This window comes from Apus apus, chromosome 7, assembly GCF_020740795.1.
Source record: "Apus apus isolate bApuApu2 chromosome 7, bApuApu2.pri.cur, whole genome shotgun sequence".
Classification (NCBI taxonomy): domain Eukaryota; kingdom Metazoa; phylum Chordata; class Aves; order Apodiformes; family Apodidae; genus Apus; species Apus apus.
Genome location: NC_067288.1, coordinates 15,676,627 through 15,700,926, shown reverse-complemented (window position 1 = coordinate 15,700,926; position 24,300 = coordinate 15,676,627). Strand labels below are relative to the sequence as shown.

Sequence of the window (24,300 nt, the reverse complement as noted above, 5' to 3'; positions counted from 1 at the left end):
AAACTCCTGTCAGTCTCAAACCACAAACCTATTGCCTTGAAACAAAATTATTTTCCACTACTTCTCTCTCTATGAGATGACAAACAACATTAAAAAGATGCCTTATTTCAAAAGAAGACTAAACCTATATGTAGCAACTTTTGTGTTGTGCTGTATTTTCTCCCTATTCTTTCTTGGCAGCCCTTCATCCGAACACTTCCCCACAGAGGGTGACAGGCAGTGCAGCAGTATAATGCTAGCTTAGCCCTTCAATAAATAATCATCTCCCTCTGATGAGCCTTAGGACACATTCAAGAAAAAGTGCCTAATTATTCTCTGCCTGCTGTCTGTTCTTTCTCCATCCTATCAGATTTTAAGAAAAGCCAATCATAACTGGAATAGAAAGGGAACCATCAGGTGAGTAAGTATCAACAGGAAGAATCTCTGATCCCAAGACTTGTCTGTTAATCTGAATACAACGGATCAAAAAAATTGCTGGGTGCTTTTCAGGCACTCAGGCCTACAAAGCCAACTACTATCTGCTCAGATGCACAGTACAAAGTTGGTGGTGGAAGTAGGGATAGGATAGTGGTGTCTGTGACAAAAGACAGTTGAGAAATAAAATGCCAAACCTGTCACATACCCAGTGCACTGCCAGGCAACTCTTAAGTGCTCAGCTTCTTTAGGCGGATATCTCAGCTGCCCTGAAATCAGGGGAATGGCAGGTAGAAGAGTCTCCAAAATCTTCTATGCCAGTTCCTTGTCATCACTAATATTATTTTTTAGGTGAATTTGGAATTACAGGCTCAGGTATAGAAAAGACCACAGAAATAGCCCTGTACAACTGGCTAAAAGGCAATGTGGTTTCATCTTCTTCCTGAGGATAAAACTTCCTTGAGTATGTACACCTGCAAAACCACATGGGAATGCTGCACTTGAAACACAAACTAATTACACAGGCTAAAAACAATAGGTAAGTTCAAGCTCTCAGAGTAAGATATAGCAAGCAAAAAGAATCAGCATAAAGCTTCATAGGTGACTGCAGAGTCCCCATAGATTTTCGCTGCTCAATTTGCTTCTTCACTCCTACTTTATAACAATCTAGTAAGAGATATCATCACCTGAATCATTCTGAGCCTGTTTTCCAAGGGTAGTGCCTGCCTCTCCCTGTCCCAAATGCATTCAGTTCATTTCCTCAAAGAGCTTGCTGCCACCTGAGCAAGGTTTAGTTTACACATGCCCACACTTGGGCCAGGGTTCATTTTAGACTGCTAAAGAAAGACTTGATTGTCTACCTAATCACAACTAGCCCAGCCACCTGCAAAAGGCTCAGACTTGGCACTATTTGCCCAGCTTGTTTTGTTGTTGTTGAAAAACCTGAAATATGTATTTCCAGTTTGAACCACATAACAAATATTTATGTTAGAATTTGAAAATGCAGCAGCTTTTCAAGCCACCATTTCTTAAATGGGGGACAGAACCAACCCCCTATTGTTACCTCTTTTTCATCTCTACCTAGTGTGGCTCTGTAGTGCATGAAAATACATTATATTCACAGGCAATGCAGCTGTGTAATAATGTTAGCTTTGTACTTCAGTGCAAAATCATTTTTTTCTGACGTGTGTCTTAGGACCCATAACACTGAGAAAACTGAAAATGGCCATTAATTTTAAAAATTTCATTCAAGAATCTGCATTATAAAGAATTTACAAAGAAAGAGATGTTAGTCTGATCATACAACTTTACTGCTTTGTTCAACCTATGCTTTTTTTTTCTCCTGCAGCTCAGAGTCACTGACAAGGAATTATACTAAAGGCTACTTATTTTTCTGTATATTACTAGAAAAATTCCATTTATGATATAAACCTAAATTTCTGGGCAGAAGGCATTTAATTCTTCAGATTAGTTACATGCTTAAATGCCTTTTAAAAATCCAGCCATTACATATATGAAAAGGAATCATTACAAAAAGCCCAAGCTCAAACCAAAAACCCCAAGGGTATGTGCATGTGCTGGGCTGGGGGTATTAAAAATGCAATGAGTTACAGTTACATTTTTTTAAGTAAAATGCTTTCATGTCACTCTTGAGTACTATGTACTTGTGTATGTATATGCCCATACAGACATACATACTGAAATGAAGGCAACTTGCCCTCATCTGCTCTCGCACAGCTCTACCTGATACCATAATTGAGGTCATATAATAGAAGAAAACCATACTAGCAGAGATAGATTATTCCTGTTCAGATTATTTTGGAAAGTAAGGGAGAAACAGAAAGGTGAATTACAGTGCAATGACAGAAATCAGTTTTTATGTGAAAAATCACGAGGTATCTGGACAGGCTGGATCAATGGGCCAAGGCCAATTGTATGAGGTTAAATAAGGCCAAGTGCTGGGTCCTTCACTTGGGTCACAACAACTCCATACAACGCTACAGGCTTGGGGAAGAGTGGCTGGAAAGCTGACCAGAGGAAAAGGACCTAGGGATGTTGGTGGACAGCTGGCAGAATATAAGCCAGCGTGTGCCCAGGTGGCCAAGAAGGCCAACAGAATCCTGGCTTGTTTCAGAAACAGTGTGGCCAGCAGGACTAGGGAAGTGATTGTCCCCCTGTACTCAGCACTGTTGAGGCTTCCCCTCCAATCCTTTGTTCAGTTTTGGGCCCTTCACTGCAAGAAGGACATTGAGGTGCTTTAGCATGTCCAACAGAAGAGCAACCAAGCTGGTGAAAACTCTGGAGCACAAGTCTTACGAGGAGCACCTGAGGGAACCAGGGTTGTTTAGCCTGAGAAAAGGTGATTGAGAGGAAACCTCAACACTCTCCACAGCTACCTGAAAGGACGTTGCAGCAAGGTAGGTTTTGGTCTCTTCTCCCAAGTAACAAGCAACAGAACAAGGGGAAACGGCCTCCAGTTCCAATTGGATATTAGGAAAAATTTCTTCACCAAAAGGTTGTCAAGCACTGGAACAGGCTGCCCACGACCTGATTGTGTCACCATTCCTGGAGGTACTCAAAAGGTATTAAAAATGCAAATGTGGTGCTTAGGTAAAAGATTTAGACATGGACTTGGAAGTGCCAGGTTAATAGTTGGACTTGATGGTCTTAAATGTCTTTTCCAACTTAAACAATTCAATGATTCTATGATACAGGTATTACCCAAAATCACTGTAACATTAGAAGGTGGTTACGTTATAGGCTGAAGGAGAAGGTATTTGCAGTCATTGATACTAAATGTAGAGAGGATAAATAAGACAAGGAAATGCCAAAACAATATAAAATACAAGCCTCAGAAAATATATACACCAAGCTGATGACAGAATTAGCTTGAATAAATTAACAGACAGGCTTTAGCATAAAACATTGGACAATATAAAGTAAAACTAAAATTTGTTAAGATGTTTTCCTGGTCTATTAAAAACTAACAAAAATGTAGATAAGGACACCATTTAAAGTAACCACATTAGCTGGATGGACAGTGAAACCTCTTGTTCTAGTAACATACATCTTACCATAAATGTTGCTAACCGTGCATTTTATCATTAAATGTGAGGCTCAAAAAAAGCTGATGGAACAAAAATAAGGTTGTCTATATCCTAACTGTGACTAAACAAATAGCTGGTAGCATTTCCTTCTGATTAGACAGTGTCTGCATAAATTAAAGATTATAATTATGTCAGGAACTACACATTAATGAAGCAGATTTTAATACACTGTAAAGTATATTGATACCATTTACTACAAATCAATGTACCTAAAAATTTTGCTTACTCCTGTTTTGCTCCCACCATGCAGTGTATATTAACCTGTTCAACTTCACATAGTAACCAATTGTGACTATTACAATCCATATAATTTATCAGATTTTAAAAAAATTATAATAAATTCAAGCAACACCTTTCCATATGGCCAATTAGTGAAGTCATAAAATTCAGCAAATATATGATGCTGTATTGAACATCTGTGCTGGTTATCCTATGGGAATTTTTAATAAAGGACCAAACAGCATATTGATGTTAATTCTATGTTACCGGGACTTTAAATAAAAAACTAAAATAAATAGCATCCATTAAACTGATCATACTGTTGTAACTCAAATTGTGTTTATTATGCTAATGGAACATGAAATTAAGAAAAAGACCTTTATGCCAGTGGAATTAATTAATGAGCTTTATGAAGGCATTGGGATGTAATTTATTTCTAGATAAGTAAGTCTAATTTGCAGTTCCATGGGTCTCTGCAATGCTGATTGTAATGGTTATTCCTGCAGATGTGCTGCTCACAGCATGTCTTTCCATTAGAACTGAACACCTCATTATATAAACTGTACCTAATTAAACATAATACAGTGGTGACTTGTTAAACTGGCCTTTTTAAGTCAGCAGCTGCTTAAGCTAATAATACCGTACACAAGATTTATATCATCTACCATGTAATACTGATATTAAAATATACTGCCCAAGGGATTGATAACTAATTTACCAGTATGTAACAGGTACACTTCAGATTCTGCAATGGAGATTAAAGACTACTAGTCTATAAAAATCATACGAGTTAAAGTCTATCTGGAGTTCTAAATAATTATGGAAGTTTTTTAATAACTTTGTTCTTTAACAGTCTGCTATTTTAAAAAAACATAATCAAAGAATAACACTTTTCTTGTCTTTATTTTCTCTGTATCTGATGGGTTGTTTTTCTAACGTGGTCTGAATTATTACAATATTTGAGTGCAATTAGGTATGTGCAGACTTGCTTGTTTCAGGCAGAACAAAATGGGAAACTGCCAAGACAGATACATCTATTTCTTTAACTTTGCAAGTTTGATTCTGTGACTATTCTGTACACTTCCTCCTTTCCACCAAAATGTAGATATATCTCATATTCAAAATATGACAGTCTGTCCCCATAACATCTGATTATTTTGGTCAGAAAATGAGAAGGTCAGAAAACACAGCAGGAACAGATTGATTCTCTCATTAAATAAGACAGGAATATTTGAAAACTACACAAGAATATTTTGGATAAACAATGTTTGATCATGAAAACTTCATGAAAACTTCACATTCTGTATACACCCTGTGATTTAAGACTTGTTTTCTGTTTCTCTCCAGAGGCTGAATCAACTGCCACTTTATATTCTAATACAGAGTGGCATTACTTTTGTTCTCATTTTGCCAGCCACTGTATGAAACAGATACATTTTGCTCGCAGGTATGTAAGTGGAATGACACAGCTACCCCTTTTCCCCTCAGAATCCTGTGATCCTTCCTTTCCTCCTTGCTAAATGAAGCAAAACTGGCTCATCTTCCACTAGCTCTTGCTCTATCCCACAACTGAACTATCAGAGGACATGTGAAAAGCCCTACATATTGCTGCCACCTCTTCTGTGAATAAAGAAAATGAGACTCAGACTCTAAACACCCTTTCACATATGCTATTCCATGCAATACATTTCAAAACATGCACAAATTTAGTCAAAGACTTGAGTCTATTGATGTCCGGTATCAAGACTCAAGTTCAAAGTTAAGAAATGTCAATACATTTACTCACAAAGACTTCCCAACAATATTCACTCTGTTGCACACCCTTTCCTTGCACAAAAAAAGGAAATGAGGTCATACTACTTGAAACCCATCAGTTTGTTGGGATTTTCTTCAAGTTTTGGAGGAAAAGATTCAGAATCAGATGAGATTTGCTCTGAGCCACTTCCCCTGTCTTACTGAACACATAACAAAAAGATAGTGCTCTTAAATCAACCAGTGCTTTATCTCTGTTTTCAGTAAGCTGTGACAATTGAACCACAATCCTCTTCTAAAGCCTGCTGCTCTGATAGCAACCTCTGTCACTCTCATAAACCTTAATATCTGCAGCACCATACTTTACTTCTAAGGTTTCTTTAGTAAAGACAGTTTGACAAACCTTCTCCTCTCCTTGCCAGAATCCCTCTGTCATTCTGGACTGCAGCGTGAAACACATGAATCACTGCAAATTAAGGTAAAATTACAGTTTGTGCTCGAGTTACAGATTCAGACAAAAAAAGGATCTGTCCTGTCTTAAGGCTGTGGATTAAGTAACAAAAACATGTGCAATTTAACTTTATTAACAGCAAATGAAGAGCTGGCTTCCAGACTGAAACAGCTTGTACACAACTGGCTTATCCTACCAACAGAAAGGGGGTTCTTTGGGTAGAGCTGACAGCATGCTTAAAAGGAGCACAGCACAGCATTCCAGGATATTTACATGGAAATCTGTGATTAGAAGCAAAGCCTGTATGGGAAATAATTTCATATGTAGAAATTGTTCCATAATCACTCTGAGCTCTGCCTTTACCAAGGCTGCATTTTAATCTCCTGGATGTCACTATTTAGTTCATGCTTTCAAAAGAGAGTCCTCCAACTATCATCTAAAGTATTTAATTATTGCTTGGGATCTTTATTGTGAAATATTTTATTATAAAATCCCTGTACTAAAACAACTATATTTAAAATATAGTATACTTTTTAGATTTGAAAACAGAGCTCTTTTTTTTTTTTTCATAGAAGTTCCATTTAAATTGTTTCACTGTCTCTCAGTAATCAAATATAGAATGTAACAAAACAGCAACATAATTTGTTGTGAGAATAAAATTTAGCAGAATCAATCACCAATAAGAAGAAAATAGGAGCTCACAAGCACCATGGCTCAATTATTATTCTTAATTAAAGTATTCCAGATACACATTAATTGTCTTTGTTCACTGCCTCTATAGCTTGACTTGCCTTGAAATGGGAACTATGAGCACTTTGAAAAGTGGGTTGAAAGACACTTGTTTCACAACAGATTGAGTAGTTACTCCTCCATTCTCTGCCAAAATGCATTTTAGTAACATATCAGAGCTAAACTTCTCCATGATCTACCACAGATATCTTCTGTCTCTTCAAGCAACAGAAAACTAGCAAAATATTTTCTCTACACCTCCATCAATGAAAGTACAGAAATCTCACCAAAGGTGAGATCTGAAGAACTGGCCATGTGCTGGATCTTGAATTTGAAAAGAATCTTCAAAATTGATGTTATTTTAAAATTAATAACCCTTATGATTATCTCCAAAAAGAAGAGAAAAATCCTGTCATGGTGCCCCCCGACTACATACCAAATTAAAAAATATAATAAAGCTTAAAAAGTCAGATAAAACAAAATACAAATTTATTCTATGGGATCAATATAAGTTGTATTAATTTAATTCAAATGTCAACTATTTTATAGAAGCATTTTACAGTTTCTTACTCTGCCTGAGTCTGGTGAAAAAAAATAAATAATTCTAAATACAACAAGGGTGGCTTCACAAACCTACTGGTGTGACCAAGTTTTCACAGATAATTTACAGTTTCAGGAATCAAGGAAATTGAAAGAACTATCCAGATAATTTGATGCTTAACTGCGCTGAGCTTCTAAAACGTTTCTGAGAAAGTGAGTCACTACTGCTCTGAACTCATAGGTGCCCAAGAAGACCAGCTTGAAAATTTTGCTGTCTATTTAACTTGCTTCTTTTACAATTAAGAGTGTCATACACACAAGCAGTTATCCTGGAAACATACAAAATATCTTAGACCATCACTTATAGCTGATCTTCAGCCTCCTTAGGAGAGCAAACGACTGGGATCAACAAAACAAAGTCTCTCAGGAACATTCATGCCTAGAAGAAACTGAAAATATGAAATAATGTGATAAGAAGGGAAAAAAAATATTCCTTATTGAAGACTCAACAAAAATACAGTTATTATTTCAGCCAATTGCTGCTACCATAGAGTCAAAAGAAGCTATTAGATGAAAGAAAAATTTATGAAAGTACTCATGTTTTTCCTCTCAAAACAAATGCAGAAGCTTATTGTCTGCTGCATTGCTGAAGACTTTATTCATAGATTCTCTAAAACTTTAATCCTCTTCCTTGAATTCCTAAATATACACAAAAAGACTTTTTAAAAATTGTTAATGTTCCATCGACTTAAAAATGGGTATCACATGGTGTATTAGGACAATTTTGGCATATACAAACAGCATCTTCTTCCAAATAACTCTGTAAAACCTGTGTTTCCAGGAAGCAGAACCTTCTAATCCACACTCAAGACAACAGAAACACAGAAGTTCCCTTCACTAATACCTCACACTATCACTTCTTCTCAAACAGGAAAATAATTTTGAGAAATAATGAAGCTTTTTTTTTTTTTTTTTTCCCCTCCTAATGACTTGGAAGGCAAAGAGAAAGTATATGTGTGTTATTTTGAGTTCATTTTGTTGCCAGAACTCAGATATTGTAACACTGGGAGGTCTTACAGACACCTTGACAGAACAGAACTGACAGGCTTGTTAATTCCCAACAAAGTTACAGCACTAGTACATTTTCGATTATAACAATGTTTTCATGATTTGAGGAGTCAGTCTCCATTCCCCATGTGTATACCAGAAAGAACACTAATGAAATATTGCAAGTAGAATTCAGACACTTTCTTCTGCTCCCATCAAGGACAGAAATCTCCACTGACTTCAGTGTAAACAGAATCAGGCCCTACATGTGCATATTAAATACAGCAGACACTTCTGCCTCAATCTTTTCTGAATACATGCGTTTGATGCCACAAAGGAGATAATCTGATAAAAGTAATAGATGAAAGTATATTATTATCTGTACCATCTCCATTATAAGATATAAAACAACTTTGTAGTGTCTGTATGTATTACCAAAAGCTACAGTGAAAGTTGACCTGGTTTCTAGAGGACAGTTTTTAAAGTATGATGCTGCAGCAATTTTTGATGACATACTTTTCTACAACATTTCTCATGCCACTGAAGATTAGATATGACTGCAAAACACAGCACCAGAATATTATCTTATCCCTTGGCCACTAGCTATGAAGTAAATGCTTCAATATTGTTTTCTATATAAATATGAATCCCTAAGACTTTTCATCAGAAATGTTTTAAAACACAGACATTATTATTATTGTTGTCGTTGTGAATGATATATTTTAAAAGCACTGGCATTTTGAGTTAGATTTCTCTAGCTTCAGAAACAAATACTCATGGCACCAGAGTGAAAAACAGTGAAAAATCCACAGAAGGAAGCACAGCTTCCCCAGTGAAGTAGTATCCCTGTTCAGTAGGTCACAAATCCTCAGGGAGCAACAGAATGGTGCATTTTGCACACCCAGCAGGGCTTAATGGAGAAGAGTAGGAGGCTGTTCTCATCCAGATGGAGACTCAGAAGATAGTGCTTACACAGGGTAAACCTAGTACAATCAGGTGACATTGTTTACAAGGCCCAGAACACACTCTACTGCATTACAATGTAATCATTTAGGAACTGCACTGAAGTAGTACCAAAAGAGCTCAGCTGTGTGATGTGCTTTGGAGAGTTGAAACTTCACAGGGAAGGACTTACACCAGGTGGGAAAGGAATTTTATTGACTCTACAAACGGGGAACCAAGGCAGAAAGCTACTGCATGATAACCGTGTGTGAAGGAATCTCAGGCCAACTGGATCCCAAAATAACACTTCTCCTTGCCAAACACCTCCTAGTCTCCGGCCTGCATCAATTACTGGAACACACACCATAAAACTCAACAGTGCTGGTGTTAGTAAGGTTATTTCCCCTGACACTGAGACCATCATGAATTAAACACAACTTAAGGGAAAGATGGTTAGTGGGAAAAGGTAAGGGAAAAAAAAATGCCCAGATGCCTTTGACTCCTCTTCTCTTTGCATAATGAGCCAAATTCTCAGCTAATGTGTAGCCTCATTTTTCCATTCTTACCTGTTGAGTTCTGATACTCTGTACAACTGGTATATTTAGCAGGACTAAGAATAAAACTGTAGACCCAGCCTCAGTACTTTCTAGACTCATACAAGCACATAAAGTGGTGAAAGGTAATAGAGCTGCTTGCATTATGTACCCTTTACCCAACCATACCACTGCTTGTTCCAGCCATGAGCTGAAGATTTGCTTGAGACACCAAGTCAGTGGTCAGGCGTAATGACTGAGTCATTGTACAAAAGTTCAGATAAATCTAGAACTGCACACACAAATTCTGATCTCCAGTTAAATAAAGAATGCATAATTGTGCCCCTTTTAGCTTTTACTGGTTTCCCACCAAATCTCTTAATATTTTTTCTGACCTACTCTAAATTTTCAACTTTGTTATAACTACATTTGCAGCTCTGCTAATTTTGCTGCTCTGGGAACACAGCAAAATCTGGCTGCCACAACTGTGGTTCTTTTGTGTTCAAAACTGCGTCACTTATGTATTTAAAAATACATATGATATTTATAAAGCCTACTCAAAACATTACCAAATTGTCCCATTTTCATGTTTTCATGACAATTTATATGTTTTCCATATGGGCAAGTGCTGACAATATGATACAAGCTTAATGGAACAAATTGTGGTTTCTATTTATTGTCTTGGCATCAAAAATCTACACTTGCATAAAAATAACTCTCTCCACTATTTTCCAGGGATTATTTTTCATTAATGCTATGTTAAGTGCATATCTCTCTCTCTCATTTTACTTAAAAATTTGCCAGAAATGTTCACTGTTCACCTCACCACTGTATCTGGGAGCATTACAAATCTATTGAAAAAAACAGCTGATATCCAGAGAGTGCAGATTTATTCAGATGAGTTTTTTGTAACCTACCATGAGCTCCACAAAAAGACTCAGGTTTGGGAGGGAAGGGGAAAGGTGTATCACCTTCTATCCACAGGCAGACAGAATTCATCCCTTCTGCGCTGCCCTTCTGCTTCTGTTTTCTACTCCCAACTTTCCAGAAGCAGGAAGACTGAATGCCTGAAAGCGTTAGGAGAAGACTGTATGTTGAAAGACTAAGGTTGAAAATGCTGACAGTAAAATATTTCCTTAAAATTTCTCAAAGACTCTGTCACACTGAAAAGAGCTATCATTCCTATACTCCAACAGCATATGAATTTCAGCAATTTCTATCCAGTCTCTGCTGCCTCCCTCTCCCTACCTTACTGCAGAGCAGCCCTTCCCTTCTACTTTTCTCCTCCTCCTCCAATTACTGCAGTCCTAATGTAGAGAAAGCTTCCCCTGACCTGGAGTTCCTCGGTAGGCAGTCAGATGAGCTAGCTTTCTTTTCACTTAATCTAGCTCCTACACATGCTCCACAATATGACAGACATGTCAAATAAGCCATCTGCCAGGCCAGCCACTGACAGCAGTTTCTGAGGCACAGGAGAGGCAGCTGATGGAGAGGAGATTGTTGGAGGGAATCAGGAAGACAGGAAGCCATAGGTAATATCACAAATGCCCTGCTGAAAACTGACAGCTTAATGGGTATGATACTGCTGGTTTTTTTATGTACCTCAATTCTTGGTCCTGAATAATATACTTACTACTGGGAAGTTAAAGGGGAAAATAGATTTTGCCAGAGTTAATAACAAAGGCTAATGCTACAGAAGTTGTGCGTAATAGGCACCACCTCAGTCACAGTCTAAAATGTTTTACTGCCTAAGAGCTGAATGCTGATGAAAGTTGCTGCGCTTACGGAACAAGTTGATTCACCCACAGAAAAAGCAGCTGGTATCATACACAAACCTTGTCCTGGACCATCCCTCTCTAGGATATGCACCAGGCAATCTGTGTAAGAAGCAGGTTTAAAAGATAGCTGACTCAGACATTCTCTGAATAAGCTTCCTGTTAACTAACTAGAGATATTCAGCCACCAACTGGTGCTTCCTCCTATGAGGAGAAGAAAGCAGCACTTCCACCAACCATTCTTTTTTTGAGGTGACTCACCTCAGTGACACTACTGTCCCTAGACATAACTTTCCACTAGTAACTCCCATGTCTGATGGGGAAAAATCTGCAGACAGCACTCAAAAAGTCCTCAGATTGTCATTTCCTTTTTTAGCAAGACATTTTTTATCAGTTATTTGGGAAATGCACTTCAGGACAACCTTATTGCCTCCTGTACACCTCATCAACCCATGCTCACAGCAAACTGACACTTTCATTAATGTAAATAGGAGTACAGATGAATTTCAATAGAAGTTTCTATTGCTTCATTCTGCAACTTAATGTACTCTGTTTATTCTGACTCATGTTTTCTTCACCCATTATCTCCATTTTACTAATTTCATTACATTTCCTTTAAAAGAGCTTGTGGCTCAGGTCTAAGAAAGTTCAAGTAAGGATTACTTCCATCTTTTTCCTTAATTTTTTAAAGGTAGATATCTCAACAGCATTTATTAAGATGAGCATTAACAACAAACAAAATGAGCTTCAGAGATACAGAACCTAATAATGACTTCTCTTTTTTTAATTCTGGATTTTTTTCACATTAGGTCCAGTATACATACATAGCTTAATTAGGACAAATTCTCTCTGCTTGCTTATGATCTCATCCTTTCCAAAACTATCAAGCTAGTAGTGTTGAATGGGCTATAAATCAGTATGATGTTCATGCACAGTGTTGAATCTCTCTCACCAATTAAGCAGAGTTTTGGAAAAGCTCTGGATCCAAAAGTTCACATGATGAAACTTTTGGCACAGAATGGAATATTCTCTATTAAGATGCACTACACTGAGTAGCAAGCTCTGTTCTGCAGTGGTTCATTTATCACCTAAGCAGAGTCTTGATTAAACACCTGTCTTTTCCCCTTACCTGTCAATAGCTTGCATTTCAAGCAACTGATTGCTCAGTAACAGGGAGAAAGTTTGCAGAGAGGAAACTGCTGAGTCTATTCTGTGAAATACAATAGAATTACTGAAATTAGGTAAACTTCCTGGAAGCAGTTCAATGGAATCCACTGCAATCACCCCCTACAGCCTTAAGTTTTAAAACTTAACAAAATTGCCCATTTGTTCAAACAGCAACTTTTTGCCATTTTTCCAGAAACAGGTTGCCCAGGGAAGCTGTGGATGCCCCCTCCCTGGAAGTGTTTAAGGGCAGGTTGGATGGGGCTTTGAGCGACATGGTCTAGTGGAAGGTGTCCTTCCCCATGTCAGGGGGGTTGGAACTAGATGATCTTTAAGGTCCCTTCCAACACAAACCATTCTGTGATTCTGCGCTAACACTCCCAGGGTATGACCCATGAACTGCAGTGAATTAAATTCCTTACTTTTCACAAACCACTTGAAAATTAGGTTTTCCACATTATTCATGGTACTATTTAATCAAGTTGAGTTACGTCATAAGCTTCAAATATTCTTTTTGTTCTAGCACTTCCCTGCATTTCATCCTTGAAACTTGCTTTGCAGTTAAAACATCCACACCAAAAACTACTGATATATTTGGTCACAAACTTTATGTGCCATTTGCTACATATTTTATAAAACAGAACCACAGTACATGTATTAAAAGAAAACTAGACAATAGATGCATTTTCAGGAATTATAATAGACTTCATTCACATCACTTTAATTCTTACTAGAAATTCAACAGTATCCTCTACAGGACAGAAGGGCTTGGGCAGCCCTAGTAATGGAAAATGAGCCAGAAGAAAATGTCAAGTTTTTAAAAATTCCCTACAGAAAGACTCAAAGAGTCAAAGGACACACTATGTTTACTACATGATTTGTAATTCAAACCATCCCCTTCTGACTCTGTTTTCTTTCAACAGATGTATTTGAGGTGTACAAACACTGACAGCCTAGACTCCTTTTTACATAAATTTGATTTTTCTACCTTAATTATTGTTGATACTGTGCATCATTTAGGTGTGATTATGTTATATTTAAGTATTCCTAAATTAATTCACATTAATCTAGTTACCTAAATTACATCTGAAAAATTATTTTAATGTGACATCCTGTTAATTTGTTTCTTTGGTACTTCAGCTCTGCATCCCTGGGGCAATGCAACCACATCCCATCTAATGCAAGAGCTTCAAAGCTCAAACATAGTACACAAACTTAGGGTCACTGGGAATTGCCATACATGATCAGAGTCACAGGTCATTTAGTCTAACATCCTATCTCCTGCAGGGAAGGTGCTCTAGGGGAAGGTGGAAGAAACCCAGCAGTAAGCAATACAAAAAATAACTTGTAATGCAGTCATTTGACACAAACAGTGAAAACAGTGATTTTAAGGCCAGCTGCCATGAGATTAAAAAAAAAAAAAAGCAATAAGTAATAATTTTAAAGAACACGAAGATTTTATTTAAGTTTTCATTCCAGTGAGTCTTGACACAACTCTGCTATTCCAGCAAGGGCTACAACTAAAATTATTTTTCAGGACACAGCAATGGACAAGAGAGAAAAATGTGCATTTATTCTATATCATGTGCTTAAAAAGTGCTCTCGAAGTCCATAAATTTTTATTTGGGAGAAATATCTGATTTTGCTGATGCTAGCTTAAATCAGTAGTAAATCTAACTGTACTGCCTTTGGTTTAGAATGCCATAATGGCAAGTAGGATCCAGCCATTATGCATCTCAGGACATACCTACACAATATGTGAACCATACAAAGGTTAATGATCTTTATCAGCAACTCAGCTACAGCAATCCAAGAGCCTGTGTACAGAGAAAGCTCTGACAAAATCACAGTGGCAGAAGCCCCACTTCTCTTACTCTGTTTTAAGTGGAGTATTCCACTAGGGCTGAAAGGTCTGATTTTTCACCCCCATCTCTAGGCAAGACTTCACACATAAGCTGAGAAAAGAAACATTGACTCCCCTTCATTGAAAACTTTCCTATAGGCCTTTTCCACATCTTCCATGAGAAGGCCTGCATAAAGGAAGCTACCTAGTGAAGAAGGATTGAAATGAGCTTCCACAAAAAGCACAGATCTTTTGCAATAAAATCTGCACTAAATTTTAAAGAAAAGAGGAAGATCTCCTTGAAGCACATGAAACCAAGCCTTCTAGCAGTGATAAGACAGTAACTCCACATAATGGAACTCTGCTTTTTAATATGTTTACTTTACATAGTAAAAGAAATTCAACTTTGAGATTTTTCAGAAAACTATGTTAAGAATGTCACATGACCCTGTCCAGAAACTCAAAATCTTTTTAGCTGTACACCTTTTGCCTATACCTTACAGTACACCCTAATTAGATAATCACTTCTTTGTCAGTATCATATTTTTTCTCCCACAAACTCAGAGACGGATGTAATATCATATAATATTTTTCATTGCCATAATGGCCCAGTATACCCTTACTGACAGACTTTTATGTGATTAAATTCTCATCTCTCTTCAGTAAATATTTTATTATTTTAGTCAGCAGTCATATACTATAGACTTTTTTTTAAGCAGCAGCAATGCTGCCTTAAGCTCAATTTTGAGATGAGATTTTACTTTGAAGCTAACTTAGCTGCACATGCAGGTGTCCTACAAACGCAAGTCACTTCTCACAATGTTCTTAAGCTAGTCAACGTATCTGACAAGTAGTCAAACTATGCAACATCAGTGGCCAATCCATGAGCAACAGTGGTTTTTAGCTGAAAAAACCCCCACCTATTTCTAGAATGTATTCTCAATTCCTAGAAAATAAACAAACAAATAATAAACAATCAAGAACAGACTTTTGTTCTGTCCTAGAAAATTAATTAAATGTAAGTACATAGATCATCAGCTAGGCTCGAAATATGGATGGTCATACCTGCAATGCAGAATAAACCTGTGAAGTAAACCAGCTGTGACGTACACAATTATTCAGGAGACAGTACTCACATGTTGGTGGATTAGCAAATCTGTGCTTTGCCTTTGTCCATGGGAACAGAACACAGACTAGTGGTGAGAGACTCCAGTAGTCATGAATGAAGATTTGCCTCATGCATGTTGAAAAGCTGAGAGTAATAACTGAGAGCCAGACTCTCTGGCATATACAGTGTTCAACAGCACAAAATGCAACATTATCTGAAGACATGGGGTAACTGTACTTCAGAAATAGTAGCTGACAAGGCTGTCAAGAGTTGTCTCTTAAAGGGATTTTATAAGTGTGGCATTTCTTACCTTTTGAATACTTAACTTTACTCTCAATACAAGCTTTTGGCATCAGGACTACTGTAAAAATGTGCAGAAAAAAAATGAGTAGGAAAAAGCAGCACTGAAAACAATTATGTCTGGTAAGAAATTAGTTGAAGTTGTACAATATTGATACTAAGAAATGTAGTATTTTTTGATCTCCAGAAAATAAACTCAGAATATAGAAGAATAAATGTAATATTCTTGTTACTGGAGCATTATTTATACTGTAGGCGGGTAAAAACAAACATACGAGAACTCTTCCATATTGGTAAAGGATAACTTAAGGAAAGTGTTGTATTTCTCCCCCTTACACCTTTCTTGCGGGAACAAATAACAACTGATTTCCCTTTCCAGTATCGTCTCACTCTCCTTTGAGAAATAGGAAATTTGAGCTTCCAGCCAGACCAGATAACTTACTAGTTAGTATACTCATTACTATAGCCAAAATTGACTAAAATTTCTCATGTAAAAACACTTAATTTTCCATTTTAAAAGGCACATTAATAAATGCACAGTATTTCTGTGGCTCAGATCCAGAACCTATTCACTAACTGAAATTGTTCTTACAGCTCCTTTCCTCTCTAGGAAAGTTACTGCTTTGGCTGAATTTTGCTTATGAAGTCATTCCATTTCTGCCTGATAGAGATTAAAAAAAAGGACAAACCTCCTGGGAAAATGTACAGCTAACTTAGAGGCAAAAGAAAGGACATTCACTAAGATCAGATTCAATTTTCAAATGGGGAAAGTCAGTTTAAGATTGAAAGAAAAAAAAAAAAAGTGCTCTTTTGACACATGGTTTTCCTTTGTACGTAAGACAAGTATCTTGGAGAAACTGTTTCACTGTACTACATACAGGGCCCTGTAGAGCTTTTTCAGATTAAAGGAAAGGACAGTAGTGTGATCTGCACAGGTGTCAAGAAGAGTCTGAACAGACAACACTGGGACTACAGAAGGTAGGCACCTAACTATAGAACTATTACTACAACTTACGACAAACATATGGAAAGAGCTTGGTTTAATGGTCAGACCTTAAAGTGAACTTGTAAGATCTATATGCAGTAAAAAGCCTTTAATGCCTATGCACTGAAGAAGTTGATAGAAGAACTGGTTATATTCAGGGGAATATGGAATACCACAGTGCTATTTTAGTATAGGTATTTCTAGGAGGAACACTATCTTAATGACTTCTCTCTGGATGTTTTATAATGTAATCAATCATTGGAACACGTGTGTGTCACACCTACAGTGTCAACCCTAAGAACAGGTTTAATCACACATGTAGGTGGTAAGACTGATGGAGCTTTGACACCTCTCACCTTTACAGGGCTTTCTGTGACCGTACCTCAATATTTTCATAAATCTGCTCTTTGTCTATAGGAACACACAAACTGATTCCTACATGAAAGAACACAGCTATATATGAACATGAACTGCAGTTTCTTGTAAAAAACATTTACTCCCTCTCATTTTAAATAACTGCGGTTCTGAAATATATAATACATGGGTCCTTTAGATTAACAACACTTTCTTTATCACTTCTAGAAAAAGTCTGATCCCTTTTCCAAATTGAAAATAATATTTACAGAACAATTAATTCAGAAAATGGAAACCAAATCTTTGGAGCCCCATACACTTTAGAACATGGGTATCCTTAAAGCAATAAAACTTAATCATCCAGATCTGTAAAAACAAACATATTGCCTTAATAAATATTTCCAATTGTGTGCTATGCAAAGAGTCTGTTGTCAGGTTCTTGATCCTTTACACCAAGAAAACATAAGAGGAAACTCTAGGGAAACAGAAATATACCAGTGCTAGACACACAGTGGGAGGTGCTCACAAGTCCACTTCAGATTGTAAAAGTATTTAGAGGAAATTGTTCCATTTATTACTTCTTATTTAAAAAGCAGTATATACCTTTGCTAGTGCCTGGAGCCAAAAAACATGTGTAGGTAAGGCAGAGGACTGTTTCTTGGCTAGCAGAACTTACCCACTCTCTTCACTGAAATACAAAAGCACAGAATTTTACACCACTCTGAATTTGTAATTAATCTTACTAAAAATTCCTTCAACACCTGAGACATCACTGGATAGAATATTTGCATAATAGCTCTAAAATGCTAGTACTATGATTGGATTTTCTATTAATTTTAGACATAAACATGAATACACAGATTGGCTTGAATTATCCCTTATCTAACACTACTTTTACAGGTTAAACCATAAACAGCAATACGGTTTTGTTTTGTTTTGTTTTTTTTCAATTAAGTAGAAGAGTAAAGGATAAATTTTTTTTTAATTGTCAATGGCATGAGCTGACCAGCTCAAGACATCACAAAGAGGCTCGATTGCCTTTGTAAACCACTCGTGAGACTTGAACTTGCTCTCTGAAATGGCAAAATAGTGAGCTTGGTCCTGGTGATCATACCACAAGAATAACATAGAGGAAAATAATGAAGGTATTACAGTGACTAAGTGTGGTAAAACTGTAACAGAATGAAAAGGCCACAGTCTCATTGCTGCTCATAAGCCCTCACTTGTTTTGCCTATGCATTTTATTGGGGACATGCACAAGGTATCTTGAGTTCTAGTGAAAGAAGACTGTACTACCCACCATTGATTAAGTATACAAGAAGGGCTGCCTTTGGGCATTCAAAGGTGCAAAAAAACCTTGCTACTGGTCCTCCATACATGCTCCTCCTTTAACTTCTTGCAATGAAGTTAAAATGTGGGGTTTTATACAAGCCATGTTACAAGATAATTTCTCATTAAAAATAAACTCCCAAAAAAATGCCTGATCTGTTTTCAGCCCACATAGATATTAAACCTAGTTTCCTAGACCCTGAAAAGCTAATTATGCATTCAATTAGAGTTTCTTAATAAAGATTAAAACTCTGAAGTCTATTACAAGCCCATATTTAATTCAACTGCCATTTTATCCATGCCATGAAAGTGTGAGTGGTAACAATGAATATAAATTATAATACATGCCATAGAGTGAATGCTATTTGTCCAAGTTCGTTACTATAAAGAATTAAATTTTGCTATCGGTTCCACAATCTAGTTAAAATTGGTATTCTTTATTTGGTCTTTCAATGTAGTCCAATTTCCTACTTTGAAAAACAAATTCTAGAGAATAAAGAAAAGAGATTAATTTATCATTAAGACTGCTTAATTGAAGTCAATTCCGAACAAACTTGAATTAAATTTCTGCTCATTAAATTGAATGTGCTCTGCGTTTCTCTCTGCATTGCTTTGAGCAAGCAGCTGAGAACAAGGGACTAACATCAAAATTATTAAATTGAGGAGATTTTATTTGGTCTTCACATGCCAGAGCCGCTTTGATGAGGAGCTGTTTTGGCACTGAAAGGAAACGAGAGCAGCTGGAGGAAAAATCAAATGAAACTAAGCCTCGGAAAATTGAAGAAAACGCAAGCTTAATAATATTTAATAATTAAATTTCCACAAACAATAGCGGCAAATGAAGTAATCTGCAAAGTCTGCGAACTCATTTGCATAATTGATGCCGGTCCCCTGTAAATGAATAATGAAGATAATAAAAGATGTTGCTAAAAATGGGCACAATAACAGCAAATTTCATCAAGCCGTGCGCTCTGATTAATCTGCTCTTGCAAATCAGCACGGAGAGGGGGGACGCGCGACTCCCCGCGCTGCGGCGCGCAGCGGCCGCCAGCGCGCGCTCTGCCCGCCCCGCCCCGCCCCGCCCCGGGCGCGGCCCCCGGGCCCGGGCCGCCGCCTCCAGCCGAGCCCGGGCGCCCGCGGGTCTGGCCCCCGAGCAGCGCCGCGGGGGCAGCCTGGGGCCCCGCAGGCAAAGGCTGGTGCCGAGGCCAGGCGCGGAGCCCTAGCATCCCTGGAGATGGGCTCTGGAGGGAGCCTGCCGCTGCTGGTGGGCCGGTACCAGGCTCTGCCGCTCAGGCTGTCCTGAGCTAACCACAGTCCTGCTCGGCAAGTCCAAGCCCCTGCCTAGAAGGTGCTCTGCCTAACTGCCCGGGTAATGGGACAAGGTCCCCATAGGTCATTGCCTGGTGGGCCTGCCAAGCTGGAGAAGGTCTAGCTGGGGCAGCTGTGCAGCTGGAGCTTCCGCTTGGCCTGTCAGTTGCAGCATCGCTCATTCATTCCTAGGGCTAGCCGTATGGCAACCCTCTAACCTGCACGCTGATGGAGCACCTGGTGGCTCTGCTCAGACTCGGGACAGAATGCATGGCCCAGCTACTCACCAATTAGCCTCTGCTCTGCATAAATGAAGAGAAAGAGCCCCAAGTATGAACTGCTGGCCAGGCTGTAATCTAGCTCAAATGCTGGTAGCCTTAAAATAATACTTTCAAACTTAATATTCAGTTTATCCTGATTTAGCTTCTCCCACAAGGGTCCAACTGCAGATTTCACTGGCATTAATTAGTGCTTTTCACAGGACTGGGATTTTTCACAGACTGCAAAAAAAGATATGAGGAACCAGTTATGCTGTTTCCTGAAGCTGATGCATAGGCTGGCAGTGGAGACTATGCATTGGAAATGGAAAAATATTCCAAAAAGTAATATCTTTTTATAATACAGCCACTATGGGGTTTTTTTTGAGCATTTAGAAATGATAATTTAGGAAGAAGTTACTTCATTGGGATTACTCATAGGAATATTTATAGGATCAAGCCCCAAACTGTTAATCTGTAGATATAATTTAATACTTACTCTGTTGCCTTGAACAATTGATTTCTCAGATCATTGAACAATTCAGTGAATGAGAACTTTTCACTGTATGTAATAGTTAAATGTTTTATAGCCAAAGTAAAAGATGCCTTCTATTTTTATTGTGTTATTTTGCTCAAGTTCTCGATCCACCTTAACACCTACAATTTGTGTAAAGGGCACATATGTTATTACAGAATGGAAACTTAAATATTAGACACACCAAAGAGAAGCCTTTTATATCAGTCTAGTGAAAACAAAAAATCCACATTATTTTCTCCTGTTTATGGCTATTTGCAAGATGCAGTTCCATTTATTTTGGTGAGCTTTAACTCAAACCACCATCTCACTCCTTGAAACATGAAGGAGAAGACTAGTCTGCCCTTTGTGGCAAATATATCCCCTTCATCTTTCCTTTTGCAATGATACTAAACAAGTGTATACATTTCATTATTAAATCTATGTACAGCAATATATAAACATGCAATACAGTTTGATATATCATAATTCATGTAACTATATCATGGGCAAATTCCATTCAGTACATGCAAAAGTAGTTAAGCCATCTGATCTGGAATGAGCAGTTTTTTCATTAGCTTGACAAGGGTTTGTAAACTTAGGGTTATGCCTTTAATAAGGGAGATTACATTAAAAATAATAATATATTAATATAAATTTGGATTTTTTTTCTGATGGAAGTGATATATTTGAGTGGGGTTGTATGTGAGTTTAAAGCAGACCTTATGGTAACTCACAAACTGAAGTAAATTTAGACTTGAGTCAAAGTGGCAGACAGAAGAGTTCAGGTTGAGCTTATTTCTATTCTCAATTTGATGAAATTCTGAGCCAACAAAAGGACACAATGATTCCTGAGTGAGATGTGAAATAATAAAAGGGCCACAAAGGTGAGAAGACAAAGAGAAATGTTGCCATTGGCAGAATATGCATTGCTAAATTCAAAACAGAGATCAAGGAAAAACAGAAGAGTTGCATTCTGAAGGATGTTATATGAGATGATTGCCCTGAGTGATATTTATGAAAAGGAGGAAAAGAGGCCAGAGGTACCCAGAGTCAACACCAAGTGCTCAGAGCATTCACACAGGATGTGTGATAATGACAAAGGAGGACTTAAATGTGTGTTCTAGATGTCAGGCAAAAGTATATTTCCATCCCCGTTCTAACCCATAGTCCAACTAATTTAAGAGCTGAAGTTTCACTCTTAATAGCAACAGTTATTCTTATACCAAAACCAAAAAGTGATTCTGAAAAGGAAATTTGGTGGGAATTTTTTGCACTAACAGTCATTAGAGGTAATACTTGAACCTGCATTTCTCAGGACAGAAACTTGCATTTCTCAGTGGCTGGCACAAGTCTCCATCCTTTCTACAACAGCCCAGCCTTGAAATTATTATTCCTATGAAAAATATTCCAAATTGGCATATTCAATACGTTCTCATAAATTATCAACATTTTCTAATAAAATATATTCTCACACAGATCTACTCTACAGTTAGTTTGCAATGTATAATTAAATGGGAATTAGCTGTAATTTGCCAATAAAATACCTGGGAAAAAATAGTCATTCTACTGAACAAAGCTGGTTCTGCTTTGCACAGAATCCAGACATATATTAGTTGTCATAATCATGGAAAAATGGGAGAACCAAAATCAAAAGGAAAGGTTTTTAAACTTTTCATGGTTTGATCCAAGAGTCATAAGCAGGATTTACTGGAATTAGTAATAGCTAAATATTTACACTTTGACATCAGGCTATAACTTGGCATGTAAGGACTCAACTGGGAATGTAACTTTTTTTTTTAGATCAGTTTTGGAAAATGTTCAGTTCAGTCATTTTTAACTTAAATAATTCTACTAAAAAATGAAGTTTGATGGCTTGCAAAATTTCCTCATATATAGCAAAACTCTGCAATTAAAACCATGCATTTGGTAGCAATGAAAGCATAGAATTACATGCTGGTGATTCAAACATCACCCACTCCAGAAGTTCTGTAGCACAGCCACAGCTGAAGAATTTGCATGTCTCTCGTCATATTGACAGTACCCAGTCTAATTTTTTCAGGGTTTGTTTTGTTGCTATTTTTTAAATATTTCAATTTTTTTTTCAACTAAATATTTTCCCGATTTTAAAAAAACCTAAAACTTAGGGGTTTAGTGTGTTTTTAAAAAATGAGTTGCACCAAAAAATAATTGATTCCATGTGAACCTTCAAGCTGGAAGAGCACTAGTGTGACCTTCTGAAGGAAAGGAAGATAGCCAAGCCAATTTGTATGGAATAAAAGTCAAATGTCTTAGTGAATTAAAGGCAAGATTCGCTCCGTTCTGTCTTTCCTTACTGCCAGACAGACCCCTCTTCCAGCCAAAAGTGGGGTGCAGTGTGTGACAGACACAGAATTACTTCTATAAACTCAGTATCATGATCCATTATTTTGTGCAAAATATGTTCAACAGTAGAAGTGAGTGTCAATGTGCATGAAACAAGAGTGTATCAGGGGCTAACCACAGTGATGTTCTTTGTAATGTGGGAACTTTGAAATTTATGTAAACAGGCTTCAACAAGACATTTTTCAATCAGCAAATGTAGTGGCATAGTAGCCAAAATTTTTAAAATCAAAAAGCAGATTAATTTAAGAAATTATACTTGCAGTTTTCAGGTAACTATATAGGTTGATATAAAAATTACTTTCTCTTAAAGAACCATCTTCTATCTCCTCCTCTTTTTGAGCTGTAACATTGTTACTCTGTTAAAAGTCATTATCAAAAAAATAGGAGGACTGGAAATAATTAGATTTAGTCCAGTCCAGTCCAATTACTCTGGTCCATTGACTCAAGATCTGACCTTTGCTGACTAATTAATTAAAAGGACCCTGTATAACATGCAAGTGTTGTGACCATTCTGAACACCCTACAGCAATCTTAGTCAGAAAAAAAAATATTCTATTATGCTATTCTCAGCATGTTTTAGTACAGGTATTTTTCACCTTTAAACATGAAGATTGCCTTTCCACCCAAAATATTGTTTAGAAATCAATTAGGTAAGCTCTCATCTCAATGAAACATTAATTCAGAGATGCTGAGACTGAGCAGTATCTGGATAAACTTATGATCTAGAAAGGCAGGAACAGCTTTTATTAATGTCTATTTTTTCTTTTTTTCCCTTCTCCCTCTCCTCCTGCTGATTATTAGGATGCCTATGTGTTCCATGTTCTGGTCAACCAAACATTCTAGTACTGCATCTACACAGATTCCATCCAGAGAGTATCCTGAAATACAGGTCTTCAGCACATCCCTGTTTTGTCCCCTAGTGTTCCAAAGAAAGACTAGCAGAATTCAACAACTAGCAGGAAACTGTCCTATTCTAAGTTTTACTTGATCTTAACTGATAGTTTTCAGGCAGAAGCAAATTACATAACTCTTAGTACAAAAAAATCTGACATACTGGATGAAGCCTTATTGCAATGGGAAGAAAGGGGTAAGGCTCATTCTTCCTTCTCCCTTGACTTTCACAGTCCATAAGTGGAGCTTGTGGGTTTAATCTGCAGAGTCATTCAGTAAATCTGGCCAATGTCTTCACAGGGTAAGTCTATCTGGGAAGTTGTGTTAGACCCTTTTGTACTCTCTTTATCATT

The 24,300-nt window shown here is 37.4% G+C and overlaps 1 long non-coding RNA gene across 5 annotated transcripts in view; it reads right to left on the bottom strand.

Moving 5' to 3' along the window:
- Positions 1 to 24,300, bottom strand: part of LOC127387346 (uncharacterized) — a 508,224-nt gene that overhangs the window by 429,733 nt on the left and 54,191 nt on the right. The gene's annotated exons all lie outside the window — the stretch shown is intronic.